Source organism: Hibiscus syriacus, unplaced genomic scaffold (genome assembly GCF_006381635.1).
Source record: "Hibiscus syriacus cultivar Baekdansim isolate YM2019G1 unplaced genomic scaffold, ASM638163v2 tig00111002_pilon, whole genome shotgun sequence".
NCBI lineage: Eukaryota > Viridiplantae > Streptophyta > Magnoliopsida > Malvales > Malvaceae > Hibiscus > Hibiscus syriacus.
In genome coordinates, this window is record NW_024062948.1 from 1,084,630 (window position 1) to 1,109,697 (window position 25,068).

The 25,068-nt window shown below is 35.6% G+C and overlaps 1 pseudogene; it reads left to right on the plus strand.

Moving 5' to 3' along the window:
• Positions 1–344: 344 nt before the first annotated feature.
• LOC120149369 lies at positions 345–13,406 on the plus strand (annotated as a pseudogene).
• The last annotated feature ends 11,662 nt before the right edge of the window (positions 13,407–25,068 follow it).

Below are 25,068 nucleotides of genomic sequence, written 5' to 3' on the forward strand. Positions count from 1 at the left end.
AATTCTTTTGTTCAGTTTTGTTCTGAGATTAACGTTACTGGTGTAAAAACCATTTGTTTTCACTTTGATTAATAAGTTTTGGGTTCTTTTTTCTTTATAGGACCCCAATCTTGTATTGGTGGGAGAAGCTTTTAATGAGTTTTAAAATAAATAAATAAATTTAATATGACCTTTATTTATTTGTAGTAATTATTAACAAAACAAAACTCTGAAAATGAAGGAAAAAAAACAAACTTATATAGCTTATAGAGGGAAGCAGAGCTGAAGGATTGTTGGTTTGGTTGGTATCGGCCAGTTTCTCATATCTGTTACCCCGGACCATCATTTTTCAATCGTCATTAGCCATGGCGATCACGTTCCCTATTTTTGTTTTATTAATTTTCTCTTCTCTAGCCCCTATCCTTTCTCTTTACGAAGATCAAGTAAGCCTCACCGATTGATACTTATTATTTAATCTCTCTTTTTCATTAAAAACATCTTATTTTCTTTGTTTTTGTTATCATTCTAATAAATTGTTTAATGTCAGGCATCAGCAATACATCGGGAAACTGAAGCAAGCAGTGTTCAACACCCATAAAACGAGTCGTAGTATCCACTGAACTTAACGTCATAGCCACGCCTGATCTTCGTCTTCCGTTTATTGTATTTTTGAAGAAGAAGAAAAATCGTCTTCCGTTTTTGTTTCATATACTTCTAAATTCATATTGGATTCCTGGCTGGTTGTTTATTAGTTTGGACACATGTGCTTGGGTCTAATGATGCTGTTGATGGTATTGATATTGCTCTCGGAAAATGTAAGTATGCCCATTCCACTTTTGGTCTGAGAAAATTCTTTTTCAAATTTGTTGGATTAAATGTGGGTTTCTCCTATTCTTTCAGTAATGGAAGTTTATTGAGTTCTTGCTTTGATATCTGATTAAGTTTTGAATAAATTTCATTGATTCAGTTGTCATTACTCTTTCACCGGAAGGAAGAGTTTTATGAGCATGGAACCTTCCTGATGGACAGATGGTGTGGGAATCTTCACTTCATGGTCCAAAGCACTCAAAATCATTGTTATTAATGGTTAGAATCAGAACTTCTATTTTCCAGAATCTTTCCAATTAACAATGTGTTGGCTTCTATTTTCTTGACAGTCTTTTTCTGTGGAACATGGGACCTTCCAATGCTATATTCTGTTGTACAATTAAGTTTATTCTCATGAGATTTTCATTCTAAAAAGAATTTAGTTGTCTGGTAGCACATACAAAAGAACTAGGCTAGTTTATGTAAAAAAGTATGCTTTCTTGAACATTAAAGTATTGTTGAAGTCTGAGTTTTATCTTCCAGAAATCTTTTGGTTCTTGATTTTGACCGGACTTAAAAGCTTTTTTTTTTTTAATTAGTTATAAATTATTTACTCCATTCTCTGATTCACCGTATTGATATTTTGCAGACAAATTTGATAATTGAAAGGAATAATGTAGTAGTCATTTTCAGCAATGGCCGCCTCCATGCTGTTTCTTGCATAGATGGTGAGGTTCTTTGGAACAAGGATTTTGAAGCAGAGAGGTTAGTCCAAATAAAAGTTCTAAATTTCAACAGCTTCCCCTTCCACTCACCCCCTTTGAAATAACATGCCATTGATGTACTATATTGCCATGATACTTTCAGCCTCGAGGTTCAGCAGGTAATTCAGCCACCTGGCAGTAATTTTGTATACATAGTAGGATTTGGTGCATCATCCTAGTTTGAGATGTATCAAATCAATGCCAGGAATGGGAAGTTGCTGAAGCATGAACGTGCAGCCTTCTCTGGTGGGTTTTCGGGACAAGTTTCACTGGTTTCTAGTGAGACACTTGTGACTTTAGATTCCACTGGGTTAGCTTTGCTAACAATAAGTTTACATGAGGGAAAAATTAGTACTCAACATACACCTATTTCGAGTCTTGTTGAGGATTCTCCAGGACCTGCGGTCTATTTGCAATTAGAATGAATGCAGTTACTATATTTATTAGAGCGATAGGTAATGGCATGTTGGAAGTGGTGGAAAAAGCTGATCGTGAAACAGCTGTTGGCGATGCTCTCTCAATATCTGAGGGCCAACAAGAATTTGCACTGGTTCAACATGTAGGCAGCGATATTCATCTCACAGTCAAGCTTCTGCATGATTGGGATGGTGATTTACTTAAAGAAAGCATTAAAATATACCAGCAAAGGGGGCTCATCCACAAGGTTTTCATAAATAATTATGTCCGAACAGAGAGGTCTCACGGATTTTGGGCATTGATTGTGATGGAAGATCATTCATTGCTGTTACTACAACAAGGTACAATGGTCTGGAACATGGAAGATGGTATGGCTTCAATAATTGATGTAACTACTTCAGAACTCCCAGTGGAAAGGGCTGGTGTATCGGTTGCCAAAGTTGAGCTCAACCTGTTTGAATGGCTTAAGGTATTGAACACGAATCCTTTAAGTTGATTTCAAGAATTGTTTTCATTGAAAAGCACATTTGATGTTCACGTTTGAACTGAAGGCAACTCTAGACTGGAAAGCATGCAACTCTTTCCATTGCTTTTAACTAGTTAACAGATACCGGTTATTAGTTTTGTTTCTGATATATGTAGAAGTATCATATCTATGTTGCCTTTCATGGGATTCTGAAATGATAAAGATCGTGGATAAACATGCCCGAAGATACTAACTTGAATACTAATTCGTTATGTTGTTTTTAGAAAGGACTTCCTATTGTTAAAGCATCCTATATTCATTATTTGAAAGCTGTCTTGAAGGTGCATTTTAGTTAATTAAATCCGCTCTGACAATGTGGTTTTGACAAGGTGATGTTTTTCTTAAGGGACACATGCTAAAACTGAAGGGTACACTGATGCTTGCTAGTCCTGAGGATATAGCGGCGATACAATATAAGAGGTTAAAAAGTTCAGAGAAGAGCAAAATGACCCAAAACCACAATGGCTTCCGGAAGTTGATCATAGTATTAACAAGGGCAGGGAAGCTTTTTGCCTTGCATACCGGAGATGGACGCATTGTCTGGTCTCGCTTGCTACAGTCTCTAAGCAAGTCAGAAGCCTGTCAACACCCAATAGGACTTGTGTCCGTGGCAGGTTCCCCATCATCATGCTTTGGATGAAAATCCAATTGTTCTTGTAGCTGGTAGGTGCTTTCCAAGTTCAGATGCACTAGGTGTACTTTCTTTTGTTGATTCAAATACAGGAAAGGAGGTTAGTTCGTCAAATCTTAATCACTCCATTGTACGAGTTATTCCACTACCATTTAATGATTCAACAGAGCAACGACTCCATCTGCTAATCGATGCTGATAAGAATGCACATGTGTATCCCAAAACTCCTGAGGCTATTGGTATTGTCCGACGAGAGTTTTTAAACATATATTGGTACTCAGTTGAGGATGATAATGGCATCATCAAAGGTATGCTTTGAAGCGCAAGTGCAATGGCAATGTGGCTGATAAGTTCTGCTTTGATGCTAGGGAAATGTGGTCTATTGTGTTGCCCTCAAAATCAGAGAAGATCATTGCAACTGTCACTAGAAAATCGAACAAGGTAAACCGTGTCTAATTTTTTATGATTTTACTGTGCTTTAGTATCATGTGGTTAAAGGTCTTAAGGTGAAAGATGGCTTACTACCGCTTGTGCATGTTCTTCTGTATTATTTGAATGTCTATTGGTGTGGTGTGGTGAATGTTGCCTGCACCTATAACCAAATTGAATGCTTGCAGGCGGTTCATACTCAAGCTAAGCTTATAGCTGCAGACCAGGATGCCATGTATAAATATATATCAAGAAATCTACTTTTTGTGGCAACTGTTGCACCCAAGGCCAGTGGCGAAATTGGATCCGTTACACCAGAGGAATCATGGTTGGTTATATACCTTATCGACACTGTAACGGGTCGTGTATTGCACCGCATGCTCATCATGGTTCACATGTCCCTGTAGAAACTGTAAGTTCACATTTATGGTGTCACAAGCAGCTACTGGGAAGGATGTAATTGATGATGTTCTTTTGTTTCTTGCAGGTTTTTAGTGAGAACTGGGTTTCAACCTAAGAGCACACAGATATGAGATGTCCGTCATCAAAATTTTACGACTAGTCTTTCGGGCTGTAAGCGGACAAACTTGAATCACTTACCTTGAACTTGCATGTACCTTCAGTTCAGTTAAATTTATCATTTCCAACATAAAACTATCCACAGCATGGATTCAAATCACGGTCGTGGTTGCATTTTCGGTCATGTCGCGTTTACCGTGATTGCGGCCATAGCGGGTATATCGGAAGGCAGCGCTACCACTATTTCACGGGCACTATTGCGGCCATAGCGGGCGCTATCAGGGTTTAAAATAACGGGACGAAAACGCAATAGCGTCCGCTATTTCGTGGTAGCGATGCCGTCCGAAACCGAAATCCGGGAAAATAATGGTGGGCAGCAGATTCACACCAAAATTGGTCGATCGCATCCGCAATCTAACGGGTAATGGTTAATAGCATCGATAATGATACGCTATTACGCTATTACCATTATCTTCCGTTAATAACGGTGGCCGACGATCGAGAGACTTGGAGCATCCATGGTGAGCGTCGTTTGTGAGATGGAGAGGGAGAGAAATAGAAGAGATGAAGTACACGGGGTATTGTTTTAGGTGATATAAATTTACTTTTGGATTAATTTCATTTAAGTCCCCCATCTTTAGCCGCATATTTGTATTTTTGTCATTGAGTTTGGACTATTATGAATTTTATTCTGGATCATAGGGTCTGATCATGATAATTTGCCTTATTTTTTGCTGAAGTGTTTATTAAGAAGTTTAAGGATTAATACTTTTTAGGTCCCTAACATTTATGCTCCTTTTTATGAAATAATCACCCCTTCCTCATTTTTTAATTATTTTGAATAGAGAAAATAACTTCAGTGACCGAAAATGCATTATAATATATGATTTTAACCAACGTTTTTTGGATTTGCGAAAATGACCAACAAATTCGCAACACGATCTCGAGTTCGCAACGCGAACTCCAATTTCGCAACTCAATTCCAAATTCGCAACGCAAATATGTAAATCGCAATGCAAATATGTAAATCGCAACGCGAATCTGTAAATCGCAACACAAAAGTCAAATTCGCAATGCGATTTCCAAATTCGCAACGATTTCCAAATTCGCAACGTGATTTAAATTCGCCATGCGATTTACAATTTCGCCATGCGATTTACAAATTCGCAACACTGAATTTCAAATTCGCAACTCGATTTCTGAATTCACAACTCGATTTTTGAATTTGCAACACGAATTTTAATTTCGCAACAGGTTTTATTTTCGCAACACAAATGTTTTGGGTATATAACTACGCAGCAGCAGCAACTCATAACCTAAATCCCTAAATCGCAACTCATTCCATCTCCATCTATCACTCTCTCCGGCGACATCCGTTCCTATATCCAACGACATCCTTCCCCATCTCTAATTGTTTTTACATAATTTTATTTCTATATAATTTTTCAATGATTTCTCTCCCAAATTATCAACTATCAACTTAATAAAGGTATGTTCTTCTCTAAGTTAGTGATGATATGTAGTTTATTGCTCGTTTGTTTAGTAAATTAATTTACAATTTGTAGAATGAAATTATGTAATGTTGATCATGTTTGGATAGATTTGTGTTTTGAAGGGTCATGGGAGAATGTTCATGGTGTTTTACGATATATGCCTTTACCCATGAATCTTCAACTAAAACTGTTATTGAAAAAGTTAACTTATGAAACTCTAATGTTACGTGTTGCAAAGAAATTGAATTTAGAGTCTCTAAGTGGATTTAGGCTATCTTATCAGAGAAAAGGTAAAGTTTATTTGTTAACCGAAAATGAAGATGTTGAACGATTCATTGCTTATATTAGTGTTTCGCAAGAAAATGATGTTACATTGTATGTTGTTGAACCTAGAAGTAGTGAAGTTGGGTCAGTAGCGGGTAGTAATCAACTAAGTTCTTCAACCCCAGTTTATGGTGCTCACAATGTACAACGTTATTATCAACCTCAAAATTTAATGGTTCTACCACAATTTCATCACCAAAAAAATTTTGTTCACCAAATTTCCAATACCAAACACAATATCAAACACAATCTCAAAACCCACAACCTTTTCCTAATCCAAATCCCAATCAACTTTCAGCACCAAATTCCGGGTTTCGTATTGACCAGTTAGACGATGATGAGCCAACAGAAAAAATTATGAGTACTAGTCAGTATTCGAAATTTGATCTTGGTCAATACCCGGACTTTGATCTTGGTTAATACTCGGATTTTTATGATATTTCTGAAGAAGAAATAGAACCTGTGTGTAATGATTTTGATATTGGTTAATACCCGAATTTTGATGATCAAACAACCGTTGCCGAAGAAGATGTTGTTGATGATAATGAGGAGGAAGTTACAACTGTGAATGAACATGTTGAACATCCATTCTGTAATTCATATAACCCTGAAGAAGAAGAAGTCCCCGAAGAAAATAAAAAGAAGAAAATGCCACGGGAGTATAACTGGAATATGCCAGAATTACTTCATATACCGAAAGAAGAGTTGGTAAAGATAGTAGTTGATTATTACACAAAAGTTATTCGTATCAAGAAAGATGATTGTTTTGATACAAAGGAAGACTTGAAGATAGCTTTGTATACGAAATGTATGGAAGATGGCTATCAACTAAAAGTGAACAAATCAAGCAAAGATCGTTTTGAAACAAGGTGTATGATTGACAAAAACTGTATGTGGCGTATGATTGCAAAGAGGATAAAAGATTGTGAAATGTTTCAAGTTAGGACTTTTATTGATAAACATACATGTTCAAGAACCCAAGTTTTTCCTCACTATAGACAGGCAAACAAAAAGGTGTTGGGTGGTTTTCTGGCTGAGTTAATGTTTTTGAATGGCAAGGTATATCGGGGACATGAAATTATGACTGACATGAATGCTCGGTTCAAGATTAGTATCTCATATTCTCAAGCTTGGAGAGCCAAATATTATGCCTTGGAATTGTTGAGGGGGTCGCCAGAAGCATCGTTTGCCCAACTGCTGGCTTATTGTCACAATTTAAAGCTGAAAAATCCTGGGTCGGTAACTCATATCAAAACATATAGAGATGGACGCTTTGAGTTATTGTTTATCTCCATTGGTGATGCGGTTAGTAAATCAATATAATTTTGTTGACTCATTTTTGTTAGTTACATACATTTCACATTTAAATGATTATATATCTTGTGTATATTATTTTGTAGATTCGTTCGTTTATTACTTGCATGCGCCCAGTTATTATAGTTAACGGAGCACATTTGAAAGGTCGATACCTTGGAGTAAACTTATTAGCAGTAGCCATGGATGCTAACAATGGGATACTACCAATAGCTTACGGGGTTGGAAAATCTGAAATCTCTGTTTCATGGACATGGTTTATGGGGCATCTTAGGGATTGCATAGGTTCTATTAGCAATCTGACAATAATATCCGATAGGGAAAACTCAATTGACAACGCTGTTAGAAGGTGTTTCCCAGATGCTTTTCATGGACTTTGTGGTGTTCATTTGTACTGAAATCTAAAATCAAGATGTGCTGGTATAAAAAATCACAAATGAACATACTGGAAGGTTGTAAAAGCTTATCGAGAAATGGATTTTAATATGCATATAAATTGTTTAAGACGTATTTTGCCTCAATGTGCTCAAACACTGAAGATGTTGGGTTTGAAATATGGTCAAGAGTACATCAACTTGGAGCAAGATATGGTTTCATGACGTCTAATAGTGCAGAATCAATCAACGCTCTAAGTCGTCATTCCCGAAAATTACCCATTACTATGTTAATGGAGTTTTTTCGAGCCTCTATTCAACAGCGGTACTACAAGAAAAGAAACCATGCAGGTATTATTTCTTTAAATTCGTAACTTAACATATTTAATATATATTTTACTAAGTATTATTTATTTAAATTTACAGGAACATTGGAACGTCGTGTTACACCATGGACTGAAAAAAAGATAACGAAACGTGTTGTGAAGTCAACGTTATGGAGAGTTGAACCATGTTCAAACACTTTGTTTGAAGTATTCGATAATAACTTAAATGGGCTTGTCGATATAAATGCAAAGACGCGTAGTTGTATGCAATGGCAAACATCTGGTTATTCGTGTGGCCATGTTATAAAAGTTTCCCTTCATCTAAACCAAGATGATTCAAGTGCATACGCTATGGATTGTTACACTATAGAAGTATATCGACAGACTTATGCCGAGATCGTCTACCCTATTCCACATCCTTCTGAGTGGGACATACCAGATGACTTACAAACAGTTTTACCACTAGTCATGGACAGCAGGCTACCTGGCCGACCAAAAAATTATGATCGTATACCGTCTAAGGGTGAAGAGAAGAGGATATCAACATGTAGTCAGTGCAAGAAAAGTGGTCATACAAGGTTGACCTGTGGATCACCAGTGCCATCACAATCATCTTTTCATCTACCAAAATATGGAGTCTCATCAAAATCCAAAGCTCATATGGTGCCAAGAAAAAGGAAATCAAAATCTCAATCATAACCACTTCACCTTTTGGGACTTATTAACTTAGGTGATTTTTAAATGCAAACGTTGTATTATGTGTATTTTATGTGTGAATGCATACATTTTCAGTTAGACATGCATTAGTAACTTGAGTTTGAACATTGCTATGATCTGTTTAGTTATTATCACTTATCAGATTGTTGTCTTTTATCTTTTTCAGTTTTATTTTATGTAGTCAAATATGCAATGTGAAAATCAAATTCGCAACACAAAAATTGCAATGCGAATTTGACTTTCGCAACAATCGCAATGCGATTTTTACTTTCGCGTTGTGAATTTGACTATTGCAACAATTGAAACGAGAAAATCGCAACGTGAATTTCACTTTCGCGTTGCGAAAGTGTACCTTCAACATGTCTTTTTTACCTTCAACATAATGCAGATTGAAAATTAAACAACAAATCAATTAAACATTGTTGTGGGTACATTATTTGAGCATTGTTATGGGTACATTATTTGGAAAATAATGTTCCGGACTTCGTTAGAAATAACCCTTTTTCATCGGGTTAATTTCGTTGATGTGGGTACATTATTTGAACATTGTTATGTATAAATTTATTGTGTATGTATGTTTTGGTTTGATTATATTGTATATATATTTTCATTCAGATGGGATGGGTTGTGCATAACAAAACAATCTATCTCTTCCATGTGAGTACTTTATTCCCACCATGTGACGAGTGTGACAACCCCATCAACTCACAACTCAGCTTTGAACTCAATCAATATTGTCTTTTAGCTTGATGGTTCATAAAACATGTTACTTGAACAGTATGAATCAATTATGCAATTTCCATGTTCAATTTAACACTGCATTTCAAATTCATTTCATATGTAATTGGAGTTTGAATTTAAATTTCAATTTGAGTTTGAATTTCAATATAAATTTCAGCTCCACTATAAATATTAGCCCGAGCCTTTGTTCCATCCAAACAACAACTTACTCAATGGAATAACTTAGCCAATATGCATGTTATCACTGATTATTCCTAATTTCTATTGTTTTTTTCCAACTTTAAACGCGAGGGAAATCCCGACCATCGTAATTTTTGTTTAACAAGTAGGAAGATTGGATATTCGAAGAATGCCTTTCGGATACTATCCATTTCAGTCAGCTCACTGAGGTAGGTTAACCCTAAACCAAAACTATCTTAGCCAAACATACTTGATATAGAAGCAGCTGCAGATTTAAAATCTCAATGGTGATGCATTTTGTTCTCAAACAGTTAAAGCGTCAGAAACGTTTCGGACGTATGATCTGGGTGGTATACGGGAAATGCAACAAATGGCAACTAAAAATCCCGATAATTGAGGGCTACAACTTTTAATAATAACAAAAATAATTGAAGGGTACACGTGTATAAACTATCGATACTTTGCTAAATTAACAATGTAAACGGTAAAATTCTACCGGTGCAATGATAATAGACGTACATGACAAGCGTCTCAACTTGTCATTTACGGCTATTTTTATTATACCGGAGAACTTTTATCCGTTTACATTGTTAATTGTACCGGTACTTATGCTTTACGTGTGTATCTTCCATTATTTTAACATTATTATTAAAAGATCTAGCATTTAATTCTCGAGAATTTTTGGATGCATTTTGTTGCATTACCCGTGTACCACCAAATCATAAGTCTGAAATGCTTCCAATGCTTTTAATGTTTGAGAACCAAATGGATCGCCTTCGAGATTTTAAATATTCAGCTTCTTCTATATCAACTATGTTTCTCTCAGACTGTTTTGGTTAACGGTTATCCTATTGCTTGGCACCATATGAACATTCTCCCATGACCCTCCAAAACACAAATCTATCCAAACATGATCAACATTAGATGATTTCATTCTACAAATTGTAAATTAATTTACTAAACAAACGAGCTATAAACTACATATCATCACTAACTTAGAGAAGAACATACCTTTATTAAGTTAATAGTTGATAAATTGGGAGAGAAATCATTGAAAAATTATATAGAAATAAAATTATGTAAAAAAAATGCCTTCCGAATATTATCCATTTTATTCAGCTCATGAAGATAGGATAACCGTTAACCAAAACAGTCATTTCATATACCAAACATAAAATAAACAAATGGCAATATAATTTTCGTGCTTTCCTCCATAGCAAAAGGTAAGGTTTCATCTAGCTAGTTTTTCCTTTCGTTTTTGGTTTGTTCTTGAAACCTTAAGTGATGTGGAAGCTTAAGGAAGGTTTAAAGGGGATTAAAACTAAGAGATGGAAGATATATTTGAGATTGAAGAAAATGGGTTTTTAAGTTATATGTTGAAATATCAGTTTTTATGAAGGTTTATAAGTATATTTGACTTGTCAAATAAGTAAATAAGAGATTAGATGCCTTGAAAGTGATTAAAAACATGTATGAAAAAGTAGTAAGATTCTTAGTTTAGGATGTTCTTTGGAGATTTTAGATGTTATGAGAAGCTAAATGAAGGAAAGTTAGTTGGGTTAAGTGATGTTAAGTTCAAGGGTATTGTTGGAGGTAAAAGTAAGAGAAATTTGGGTAAAAATAGAGCTGAAAAATGAAAATTTTGGGTAAGGGTATTGGTACTGGAAAAACAGTATCGATACTATAGGTTTAAAATTAAATAAATATGATAAACAATATAGATAATGATGCAATTAGTACTGATACTGATGTGGGTATCGATACTAGGAGAAAGGTATCGATAAAATGGATTCCAGAATGTAGAAATGGTATCGATACTGAAAAGCAGTATCAGTACCATAGTATATAATTATCGATACCATGGTAGGGGTACCGATACTATTGAGTCTGGAAAATTTAGGATAGGACAAATTTTGTTAGAAATTGAATATAATAGTACTTTTGAGTATTATTAAAAGTATAAATGTTAGAGAGTATAGTAATATTAGTATGGTATGTGTACTTAATGGATGCTTGTGTAGATCATAACCAAGCTTCTGAGTCAAGCAAGCAAAATAGAAAAGATAAAGTTTTCGAGTAGTTGGACATCATTTCAGTATACTAGTGAGGCATATCAGGTGAGTGCATTTATTGTACTTATATGAAAGGATGAAGACTCATAATGAGTCAACCTCGAATGTTTTGTTAAATGTATGTTTTACAGTATTTTGGTATATTATCATAACATGTATGGGAATGATATTATGAATAAGTTTTAGAGTATGAATTGCTCTAAAATGAATGGATGAGTATTGATGTTGTGCAATGGTTATCGATATTGCCAAAATAAATGTCTAAATTTCTGAATTTGACTTAAAAGCCCATTGTATGATCATTGAGAGTCATAGGTGCATTTCGACATAAAAGATGCCACTAATTAAAGTTATCGATCGATATTGTTAAATGCATAACGATGCATTATAGGCATAAAAGGTGCCACTCATGGTATTCATAAAAGGTGAATTACCATTTCGACATACTTCGTGTATGAAAGCTATCGATTGATATTGTTTAATGCATAACGGTGCATTATAGGCATAAAAGGTGCCACTTCTGGTATTCATAAAAGGTGAATGAGCATTTTTTCACTTCGGTGCAATGCATGTACCTTATATTCTCATTTGACATACATTGGGAAAAATAAAGGATAATTGGGAAAAATATATAGAAAGATATGTATGTTAGGCATACTAAGAATAGTTTCGATGACTATATGAAAGAAATTTGGTTTAACTGAAATGGTGTTAACTGATTCTTATGAAGTATACGATTTAGTTTGTATTTCAATAGCCATGATATACTTATGTATAAATTGCAATTCCTTTACAATATTATGCCTCACTAAGTAAATACTTAGGGTGTGTTGATTTCAATCGTAGGTAAGAGCCAAGTCTAGCTGAGTAAGGAGTGCAGCAGCGATCATCAGTCAAAGGTCGACTCATCAGTAACATTAGGACAATTATGTCTATTTTGATAATTAGCTAACATGTACTTGAACTTAAGAAAAATGCTCTGGAATGTATTAAAGTGAAATTTTTTGTAATATGTTGCAAAGAATGTTTTATTATTATATTAAAATGTTTTTTTTGTTTTCGAAACAAAATTTTATGGGTTTTAAAAATAAGTAAATGATTTTAAAAGTCATGTGACATATATGACTTGTGTATGGAAACGTTACGAGAAATGGTTGTTACATTTATTGGTATCAGAGATACAAGTCTAGCCGATTCTTGGCGAAATTGGGTTTACTTGACATTAAAAAGGATTACATGCCACTAAGATTGTCAAGGTTACTGATATGGTGTCATTAGAGTGTGATCGATGTCACTCCTTACTAAATTTAGTGTTATTATTATGTATGTCCTAGTAGATGTCGGAATCTTTGAACTCGCGAAGAGCGGTGAAACAAGAAATTAGAGAATGAACAGGTAGCGAAAGTTACGAGGCTAATAGTGAGGTGCCAATTCCATCTAAAAATACTAGTGTTCCTGCACATCAGGGTATGTTGGTTCCTGAGTTTGGATATTTTATGCAAGTTCTCGATGCCATATTGACACGGTTTCAACCTCCTCCACCTCTCCCTGCTCCTCAAGCACCAATGATGTTGATTCCAAAACAATTGAAGAGTTTAGGAGCTCCTAAGTTTCAGGAAGATGAAGGTCCTATGGAGGCTGACTTATGGTTAAATGATGTTATGTCAATGCTTGAAAATCATCACTGCTCGGATTCTGAAAAATTGGGTGGAGTTGTATCTTTTATTAGGGGATCAGCTCAAGTATGGTGGTCAAATACTACGATGTATTCACCACCAGAGCAAGTGACCTGACAGTTCTTTCAGAAGGAATTTAAGAACAAGTTTTTTGGTGAGCAGTTCAGACGGGCGATACTGCTGAAGATCTTTAATTTGAAACAAGGTGATCGAGTCGTACATGAGTACAAGGCTAAATACAACAAACTGAGCCATTTTTCTACTCAGGTAGTTCCCAATGACAAGGCTCGACGTGATTTGTTCATTGAAGGTTTGAGGTAAAAGTTAAAAGAGATGATGTTGGCTTTAAACTTGCCAAGCTTAGAAGAAGTCATAAATTGAGCTAATACTATTAAAAGAGCTCAAGAAGAGACTCTAGCAGTGGAGCAGAGTATGCAGACGGGGAAAAGAATTGGAACGCCTTTAACTCCCCATCATGATAAGAGAGGCAAGGGCTCAAGTTCCCGATATACTGACAGAGATGGTTCTGCTACAACATCGTAGAAAACTAAAAAATCCAGTCTTTTGCTTCTAACTCGGGTAGAACATTTGGGGAAAGAACTCCAAGTCAGACATGTGGTAAATTGCACCGTGGAGTATGTAGATTTCTCAGTGGAGCTTGTTTTTAGTGTGGTGAGACTGGTCACTTTGCCCGAAATTGTCCTAAGAAATTCAAGGATAGTTCAGCACAATCTGAGAGATTTGTAGAAGCTTCTAATAGGAGCAGAGGTAGGGGAAGATCCAAGGGATAATCTAAAACAATGTCGCGACAAGAGACTGGTTGAGTCGCCAGAATTTACAATATTAAGACCAATAAGAATCGGGATGACCAGGAGATCTTATCAGGTACATTCAATCTTTTTGATGAACATGTATTTGTTTTAATTGACCCTGGTTCTACACACTCATACATTATTACAAAGTTGGTTAAAGCTAGAGGAATTCCTTTAGAATCAATTGTTAGTGAGATGATAGTGGTAAACCTTATGGGTCATAATGCGAGAGTAACTAGGGTATGTAGAAAAAGCCCGATAAAGATTCAAGGGATTGCGATCCCGACAAACTTGATGGATTTACCTTTCGATGAATTTGAAATTATTTTGGGCATGGATTGGTTGTCTCCATATCATGGATTGGTTGATTGTCGCAAGAAGCGATTATTTCTGAAGAATGCAGAAGGCTCAGAAATCGTAGTGATTGGCAAAAAGGCGAAATCACCATCCAATGTGATCTCAGCCATGATTGCTAGGAAAATGATTTCAAAAGGGTGTATAACTTTCCTAGCCAATGTGATAGACACTTGAGCACCAGAAGCGAGATTAGATGATATTTCAACAGTTAGGAAATTTCTGGATGTTTTTCTGGAAGAGTTATGAGGTTTACCTCTGGATCGTGAGGTGAAATTCAAGATTGAGGTTTACCCGGGTACTGAACATGTTTCTATGGATCCATATCGAATGGCTCCAATGCGTTAAAAGCCCAATTGCAAGAGCAACTCAATAAGGGATTTGTGAGACCAAGTGTTTCTCCTTGGGGCGCACCTGTGCTTTTTGTGAAAAAGAAGGATGAGTCTATACGATTATGCATCAACTACCGTCAGTTAAATAAAGTAACGATAAAGAATAAGTATCCTCTGTCGAGGATTGATGATATGTTTGATCAATTGAAAAGTGCAGTAATGTTCTCTAAGATAGACTTGAGGTCAGGGTACCACCAATTAAAGATAAAAGAGGTTGATATTTCAAAAACAGGTTTTCATACTCGGTATGGACACTACGAATTTATGGTGATGCCATTTGGATTGACTAATGCTCCTTCATCATTTATGGACTTGATGAACCGAGTATTCCAACTTTACTTGGACCAATTCGAGGTGGTATTTATAGATGATATTTAGGTGTATTCCAAGTCAAGAGATGAACATGATGCTCATCTTTGGGTGGTTCTTAAGACTCTTCGGGAGAAGAAGTTGTATGCCAAATTATCCAAGTGTGAATTTTGGTTAGCTGAGATTACTTTCCTTGGTTATATAGTCTCTACAGAAGGCATCAGAATAGATCCCAAAAATATTCAAGCTATAGTGGTTGGAAACCCCCAAATAATGTTCTAGAAGTTCACAGTTTCTTGGGGCTTGTTGGTTATTATAGACAGTTCGTGAAGAACTTATCAATGTTAGCTTTGCCGCTAACTAAGTTGTTACAGAAGGATGTACATTTTTTTTGGTCGGAGAAATGCCAAGAAAGTTTTGAAATGATAAGGAGAATCGTAACAGAGGCCATAGTGCTTTTACAATTTGAGTTGGGTAAAGATTATGTAGTATTTAGTGATGCATCTCATAATGGGTTGGGATGCGTGCTTATGCAAGATGGAAAAGTTGTGGCTTATGCCTCAAGACAGTTGAAGAATCACGAGAGAAATTACCTGGCACATGACTTGGAATTGGCAGCGGTTGTGTTTGCTTGAAAACTTTGGCGTCATTATCTGTACGGTGAACGGTTCCATATTTATAAGAATCACAATAGTCTAATGTACTTGTTAACTAAAAAATAACTTAACTTGAGGTAGAGAAGATGGATCGAGCTTTGAAAATATTATGGTTTGATCATCAATTATCATCCCGGGAAGGCTAATGTGGTAGCGGATTCACTTAGCCGAAAGACTTTTGTCACTCTGCGAGTTTTAGATGCAGGTATGTCTTTAAAGGAAGATTGTGTTTTGATTGTTGAACTTAAGTTAAATTTGGTGTTTTTGGATCAGGTAAAAGAGTTGTAAGGTCAAGATGAGAAATGCTTGGCAAGAATGACGCAAATAGAAAAAGAATAGGTCAAAGACTTTGAAATAAGGGTTGATGGATGTTTATATTATCATGGAAGACTTTTCATTCCCAATAATGATGAACTGAAGAGAGATATTATTTTCGAGGTACATTATAGTCATTTGACTATGCATCTAGGTGGGAATAAAATGTATCAGGATATAAAGAGTCGTTATTGGTGGCCTGGCATGAAAAGAGTTGTATCAGAGTTTGTTGCGAGATGTCTGACATGTCAGCAAGTGAAAGCTGAACATCAAGTACCATCCAGATTGCTACAACCGATATCCATTCCTAAGTGGAAGTGGAACGAGTTACAATGGATTTTGTTACAAGGCTACCTTTTTCACCCGGTAAAAAGGATTTAATTTAGGTTATTGTAGAGAGCTTTACCAAGACATCTCACTTTATTCCAGTTCGAGTAGATTACTTGATGGATAAATTTGTGGAATTGTATGTAAAGGAAATAGTTTGGTTGCATGGAGATCCCATATCGATAGTGTCTAATTGAGACCCAAGGTTTATTTCAAGATTCTGGAAGTCCTTAAAAGAGGCATTGGGTACTCGATTGAATTTCAGCACAGCTTTTCATCCACAGTCAGATGGGCAGTCAGAACGAACTATTTAAGTATTTGAGGATATGCTAAGGGAATGTATGATTGAGTTCAAAGGATCATGGGAAAGGTATTTTCCTTTATCATAATTTTCTTATAATAACAGTTACCAATCGAGTATTAAGATGGCCCCGCATGAAGCTTTGTATGGGATAAAGTGCAGAACACCTTTAAACTGGTTTGAATTAAAAGATGGAGACCTGATTGGCCCAGATTTGATGAAATAAATGGAGGAGAAAGTAAAAATCATCCAAGATAAATTTAAGATAGCCTCTGATAGACATAAATCTTATGCTTATTTGAAATGAAAAGAAATTGAATTTCAAGTGGGAGATAAAGTATTTCTGAAAGTGTCGCCCTTGAATAAAGTATTGCGTTTTGGGCGCAAAGGAAAGTTGAGTTCGAGATTTATTGGAACTTACGAAATTTTGAAAATGGTCGGATCAGTAGCTTATCAGTTAGCTTTTCCTCCAGATATGGACAAGATTCACAATCTTTTTCACGTGTTGATGCTTAGAAAGTACCGATCAGATCCATCCCATGTCATTACACCCGAAGAAATAGAGATATGACCAGGTTTAACTTACGAGGAAGAACCAGTATGGATCTTGGATAGAGAAAACAAGGAATTGCGTAGCAAGAAAATTCCTTTAGTTAAAGTCCTTTGGAAAAACCACAAAGTAAAAGAAGCTACTTGGGAAAAAAAGGAGGACATGAGGAAACAGTTTCCACACCTCTTCGTATCGGGTACTTCTTTAAATTCGAGGATGAATTTATTAAGAGGGAGAATTGTAATACCCCGAATATCATGTCAGCGGCTATATTTAAAAGATTTAAAAATTTAGAGGATTAAATAGAATAAATGATTTAGAAATTTGTGTTTAAGACCAGTTAGTAAGAATAGAAGAATAAAAGGGCATTTTGGTCCTTTAAGAGTGAAATGGATTTACAACTCATTTTTATTTAGGGTATTTAATAAAGGGAAAAAGGGGAAAGTTGAAAAATAAATTAAGTCATCTTCTCTGATTCTTCCTGTGTTTTCGTGCTTTCCTCCATAGCAAAAGGTAAGGTTTCATCTAGCTTGTTTTTCCTTTCGTTTTTGGTTTGTTCTTGAAACCTTAAGTGATGTGGAAGCTTAAGGAAGGTTTAAAGGGGATTAAAACTAAGAGATGGATGATTTATTTCAGATTGAAGAAAATGGGTTTTTAAGTGATATATTGAAATATGAATTTTTATGGAGGTTTATAAGTATATTTGACTTGTCAAAGAAGTAAATAAGAGATTAGAAACCTTGAAAGTGATTAAAAACATGTATTAAAAAGTAGTAAGAATCTTAGTTTGGGATGTTCTTTGGAAATTTTAGATGTTATGAGAAGCTAAATGAAGGAAAGTTAGTTGGGTTAAGTGATGTTAAGTTTAAGGGTATTATTGGAGGTAAAAGTAAGAGAAATTAACGAAATTTGGGTAAAAATCGAGCTGAAAAATGGAAAATTTGAGTAAGGGTATCAGTGCTGGAAAAACAGTATCGATACTATAGGTTTAAAATTGAAGAAATATGATGAACAGTATACATAATGATGCAATTAGTATTGATATTGATGTGGGTATCGATACTAGGAGAAAAGTATCGATAAAATGGATTCCAGAATGCAGAAATGGTATCGATACTGAAAGGCAATATCAGTAACATAGTATAAAAGTATCGATACCATGGTAGGGGTACCGATACTATTGAGTCTTGAAAATTTAAGATAGGACAAATTTTATTAGAAATTGAATATAATAGTACTTTTGAGTATTATTAAAAGTATAAATGTTAGAGAGCATAGTAATATTGGTATGGTATGTGTACTTAATGGATGCTTGTGTAGATCATAACCAAGCTTCTGAGTCAACCAAGAAAAATGGAAAAGATAAAGTTTTCGAGTAGTTGGACATCATTTCAGCATACTAGTGAGGCATATCAGGTGAGTGCATTTATTGTACTTATATGAAAGGATGAAGACTCATAATGAGTCAACCTCGAATGTTTTATTAAATGTATGTTTTACAATATTTTGGTATATTATCATAACATGTATGGGAATGATATTATGAATAAGTTTTAGAGTATGAATTGCTCTAAAATGAATGGATGAGTATTGATGTTGTGCAATGGTTATCGAAATTGCCAAAATAAATGTCTAAATATCTGAATTTGACTTAAAAGCCGATGGTATGATCATTGAGAGTCATAATGGCATTTCGACATAAAGATGCCACTAATTAAAGTTATTGATCGATATTGTTAAATGTATAACGATACATTATAGGCATAAAAGGTGCCACTCATGGTATTCATAAAAGTTGAATTACCATTTCGACATACTTCGTGTATGAAAGCTATCGATTGATATTGTTTAATACATAACGGTGCATTATAGGCATAAAAGGTGCCACTTCTGGTATTCATAAAAGGTGAATGACCATTTTGGCACTTCGGTGCAATGCATGTACCTTATATTCTCATTTGACATACATTGGGAAAAATAAAGGATAATTGGAAAAAATATACGGAAAGATATGTATGTTAGGCATACTAAGAATAGTTTCGATGACTATTTGAAAGAATTTTGGTTTAACTGAAATGGTGTTAACTGATTCTTATGAAGTATACGATTTAGTTTGTATTTCAATAGCCATGATATACTTATGTATAAATTGCAATTCCTTTACAATATTATGCCTCACTAAGTAAATACTTAGTGTGTGTTGACTTCACGCATAAGTAAGAGCCAAGACTAGCTGAGTAAGGAGTGCAGCAGCGATCTTCAATCCAAGGTTGACTCATCAGTAACATTAGGACAATTATGTCTATTTTGATAATTAGCTGACATGTAATTGAACTTAATAAAAATGCTCTGGAATGTATTAAAGTGAAATTCTTTGTAATATGTTCCAAAGAATGTTTTATTATTATATTAAAATGTTTTGTTTTGTTTTCGAAACAAAATTTTATGGGTTTTAAAAATAAGTAAATGATTTTAAAAGTCATGTGACTTGTGTATAGAAACATATACGAGAAATGGGTGTTATATTTATTAGTATCAGAGATACAAGTCTAGCCGATTCTCGGCCGAAATTGGGTTTACTTGACTTTAAAAAGGATTACATGCCACTAAGATTGTCAATGTTACTGATTTGGTGTCATTAGAGTGTGATTGATGTCACTCCTTACTAAATTTAGTGTTATTATTATTCATGTCCTAGTAGATGTCGGAATCTTTGAACTCGCGAAGAGCGGGGAAACAAGAAATTAGAGAATGAACGGGTAGTGAAAGTTACGAGGCTAATAGTGATGAGCCAATTCCATCTAAAAATACTAGTGTTCCTGCACATTAGGGTATGTTATTTCCTGAGTTTGGATCTTTTATGCAAGTTCTCGATGCCATATTGACACGGTTTCAACCTCCTCCACCTCCCCCTGCTCCTCTAGCACCGAGGATATTGATTCCAAATAAATTGAAGAGTTTAGGAGCTCCTAAGTTTCAAAAAGATGAAGGTCCTATGGAGGCTGACTTATGGTTAAATGATGTTATGTTAATACATGAAAATCATCACTGCTCGGATTCTGAAAAATTGGGTGGAGTTGTATCTTTACTTAGGGGATCAGCTCGAGTATGGTGGTCAAATACTATGATGTATTCACCACCAGAGCAAGTGACCTGGCAGTTCTATCAGGAGGAATTTAAGAACAAGTTTGTTGGTGAGTAGTTCAGACGGGCGATGCTGCTGAAGTTCTTTAATTTGAAACAAGGTGATCGAGTCATACATGAGTACAAGGTTGAATACAACAAGCTGAGCTATTTTGCTACTCAGGTACTTCCCAATGAATGCTCTACGTGTTAGTTCATTAAAGGTTTGAGGCAAAAGTTAAAAGAGATGATGTTGGCTTTAAACTTGCCTAGCTTACAAGAAGTCATAAATCGAGCTAAGGCTATTAAAAGAGCTCAAGAAGAGACTCTAGCAGCGGAGCAGAGTATGCAGACGGGGGAAAGAATTCGAACGCCTTTAACTCCCCATCATGCTAAGAGAGGCAAGGGCTCAAATTCCCGATATACTGACAGAGATGGTTCTGCTACAACTTCGTAGAAAACTAAAAAATCCAATCTTTTGCTTCTAGCTCGGGTAGAGCATTTGGGGAAAGAACTCCAAGTCAGACATGTGGTAAATTGCACTTTGGAATATGTAGATTTCACAGTGGAGCTTGATTCCAGTGTGGTGAGACTGGTCACTTTGCCCAAAATTGTCCTAAGAAATTCGAGGATAGTTTAGCACAATCTGAGAGATTGGCGGTAGCTTCTAAAAGGAGCAGAGGTAGGGGTAGATCCAAGGGATAATCTGAATCAATGTCGCGACAAGAGACTGGTCGATTCGCCAAAATTTATAATATTAAGACCAATGAGAATCGGGATGACCCGGATATCTTAACAGGTACATTCAATCTTTTTGATGAACATGTATTTGTTTTAATTAACCCTGGTTCTACACATTCATACATTATTACAAAGTTGGTTAAAGCTAGAGGAATTCCTTTAGAACCAATTGTTAGTGAGAAGATAGTGGTAAACCCTATGGGTCATAATGCGAGAGTAACTAGGGTATGTAGAAAAAGCCCGATAAAGATTCAAGGGATTGTGTTCCCGAAAAACTTGATGGATTTGCCTTTCGATGAATTTAAAATTATTTTGGGCATGGATAGGTTGTCTCCACATCATGGATGGATTGATTGTCACAAGAAGCGATTATTTTTGAAGAATGCGGAAGGCTCAGAAATCGTAGTGATTGGCGAAAAGGCGAAATCAACATCCAATGTGATCTCAGCCATAGTTGCAAGGAAAATGATTTCAAAAGGGTGTATAGCTTTCCTAGCCAATGTGATAGACACTCGAGCACCAGAAGCGAGATTAGATGATATTTCAGCGGTTAGGGAATTTCTGGATGTTTTTCTAGAAGAGTTATCAGGTTTACCTCCAGATCGTGAGGTGAAATTCAAGATTGAGATTTACCCGGGTACTGAACATGTTTCTATAGATCCATATCGAATGGCTCCAATGGAGTTAAGAGAGCTAAAAGCCCAATTGCAAGAGCTACTCGATAAGCGATTTGTGAGACCCAGTGTTTCTCTTTGGGGAGCACATGTGCTTTTGTGAAAAAAGAAGGATGAGTCTATACGATTATATATCAACTACCGTCAGTTAAATAAATTAACGATAAAGAATAAGTATCCTCTGTCGAGGATTGATGATATGTTTGATCAATTGAAAAGTGCAGTAATGTTCTCTAAGATAGACTAGAGGTTGGGGTACCACCAATTAAAGATAAAAGAGGTTGATATTTCAAAAATAGCTTTTCAGAATCGGTATGGACACTACGAATTTATGGTGATGCCATTTGGATTAACTAATGCTCCTTCAGCATTTATGGACTTGATGAACCGAGTATTCCAACTTTACTTGGATTAATTCGTGGTGGTATTTATAGATGATATTTTGGTGTATTCCAAGTCAAGAGAGGAACATGATGCTCATCTTCGGGTGGTTCTAAAGACTCTTCGGGAGAAGAAATTGTATGCCAAATTATCCAAGTGTGCATTTTGGTTAGCTGAGATTACTTTCCTTGGTTATATAGTCTCTGCAGAAGGCATCAGAATAGATCCCAAAAACATTCAAGCTATAGTGGTTGGAAACCCCCAAATAATGTTCTAAAAGTTCATAGTTTCTTGGGGCATGTTGGTTATTATAGACAGTTCGTGAAGAACTTCTCAATTTTAGCTTTACCGCTAACTAAGTTGTTACATAAGGATGTACCTTTTTTTTTTGGTCGGAGAAATGCCAAGAAAGTTTTGAAATGTTAAGGAGAATCGTAACAGATGCCACAGTGCTTGTACAATTTGAGTTGGGTAAAGATTATGTAATATTTAGTGATGCATCTCATATTGGGTTGGGATGTGTGCTTATGCAAGATGGAAAAGTTGTGTCTTATGCAAGATGGAAAAGTTGTGGCTTATGCCTCATGACAGCTGAAGAATCACAAGAGAAATTACCTGACACATGACTTGGAATTGGCAGCGGTTGTGTTTGCTTGAAAACTTTGGCGTCATTATCTGTATGGTTAGCAGTTCCATATTTATAAGAATAATAATAGCCTAAAGTACTTGTTAACTCAAAAATAACTTAGCTTGAGGCAGAGAAAATGGATCGAGCTTTGAAAAGATTATGATTTGATCATTAATTATCGTCCCGGGAAGGCTAATGTGGTAGCAGATTCACTTAGCCGAAAGACTTTTGTCACTCTGCGGGTTTTAGATGCACGTATGTCTTTAAAGGAATATTGTGCTTTGATTGTTGAACTTAAGTTAAATTCGATGCTTTTGGATCATGTAAAAGAGTTGCAAGGTCAAGATGAGAAATGCGTGGCAAGAATGACGCAAGTAGAAAAAGAAGAGGTCAAATACTTCGAAATAAGGGCTGATGGAAGTTTATATTATCGTGGAAGACTTTTCATTCCCAATAATGATGAACTGAAGAAATATATTATTTTTGAGGTACATTATAGTCCTTTGACAACGCATCCATGCGGGAATAAAATGTATCAAGATATGAAGAGTCGTTATTGGTTGCCTGGCATGAAAAGAGTTCTATCAGAGTTAGATGCGAGATGTCTGACATGTCAGCAAGTGAAAGCTGAACATCAAGTACCATCCAGATTGCTACAATCGATATCCATTCCTAAGTGGAAGTGGGAATGAGTTACAATGGATTTTGTTTCAAGGCTACCTTTTTCATCACGTAAAAAAGGATTTAATTTGGGTTATTGTAGAGAGATTTACCAAGACAGCTCAATTTATTCCAATTCGAGTTGATTACTCGATGGATAAATTTTGGAATTGTATGTAAAGGAAATAGTTCGGCTGCATGGAGCACCCATATCGATAGTGTCTAATCGAGACCCATGGTTTATTTCAAGATTCTGGAAGTCCTTAAATGAGGCATTGGGTACTCGATTGGATTTCAGCACAGCTTTTCATCCGCAATCAGATGGGCAGACAGAACGAACTATTTAAGTATTGGAGGATATGCTAAGGGCATGTGTGATTGAGTTCAAAGGATCATGGGAAAGGTATTTTCCTTTATCAGAATTTGCTTATAATAACAGTTACCAATCGAGTATTAAGATGGCCCATATGAAGCTTTGTATGGGAGAAAGTGCATAACACCTTTAAATTGGTTTGAATTAAAAGATGGAGACCTGATTTGCCCATATTTGATGAAATAAAAGGAGGAGAAAGTAAAAATCATCCAAGATAAATTTAAGATAGCCTCTGATAGACACAAATCTTATGCTTATTTGAAATGAAAAGAAATTGAATTTCAAGTGGGAGATAAAGAATTTCTGAAAGTGTCGCCCTTGAATAAAGTATTGCGTTTTAAGCGCAAAGGAAAGTTGAGTTCGAGATTCATTGGAACTTACAAAATTTTGAAAATGGTCGAACCAATAGCTTATCAGTTAGATTTTCCTCCAGATATGGACAAGATCCACAATGTTTTTCACGTGTTGATGCTTAGAAAGTACCGATCAGATCCATCACATGTCATCACACCCAAAGAAATAGAGATCTGACCAGGTTTAACTTACGAGGAAGAACCAGTTTGGATCTTGGATAGAGAAAACAAGGAATTGCGTAGCAAGAAAATTCCTTTAGTTAAAGTGTTTTGGAAAAGCCACAAAGTAGAAGAAGCTACTTGGGGGGAAAAAAGGACATGAGGAAACAGTTTCCACACCTCTTCGTATTGGGTACTTCTTTAAATTCGAAGATGAATTTCTTAAGGGGGATAATTATAATACCCCAAATATCATGTGAGCGGCTATATTGAAAAGATTTAAAAATTTGGAGGATTAAATAGAATAAATGATTTAGAAATTTGTGTTTAAGACCAGTTAGTAAGAATGGAATAATGAAAGGGTATTTTGGTCCTTTAAGAATGAAATGGATTTAAAATTCATTTTTAATTAGGGTATTTAAGAAACAGAAAAAGGGGAAAGTTGAAAAATAAATTAAGTCATCTTCTCTTCTTCTCTCATTCTTTCCGTGTGTTCGTGTTTTCCTCCATAGCAAAAGGTAAGGTTTCATCTAGCTAGTTTTTCCTTTCGTTTTTGGTTTGTTCTTGAAACCTTAAGTGATGTGGAAGATTAAGGAAGGTTTAAAGGGGATTAAAACTAAGGGATGGATGATTTATTTTGAGATTGAAGAAAGTGGGTTTTTAAGTGATAT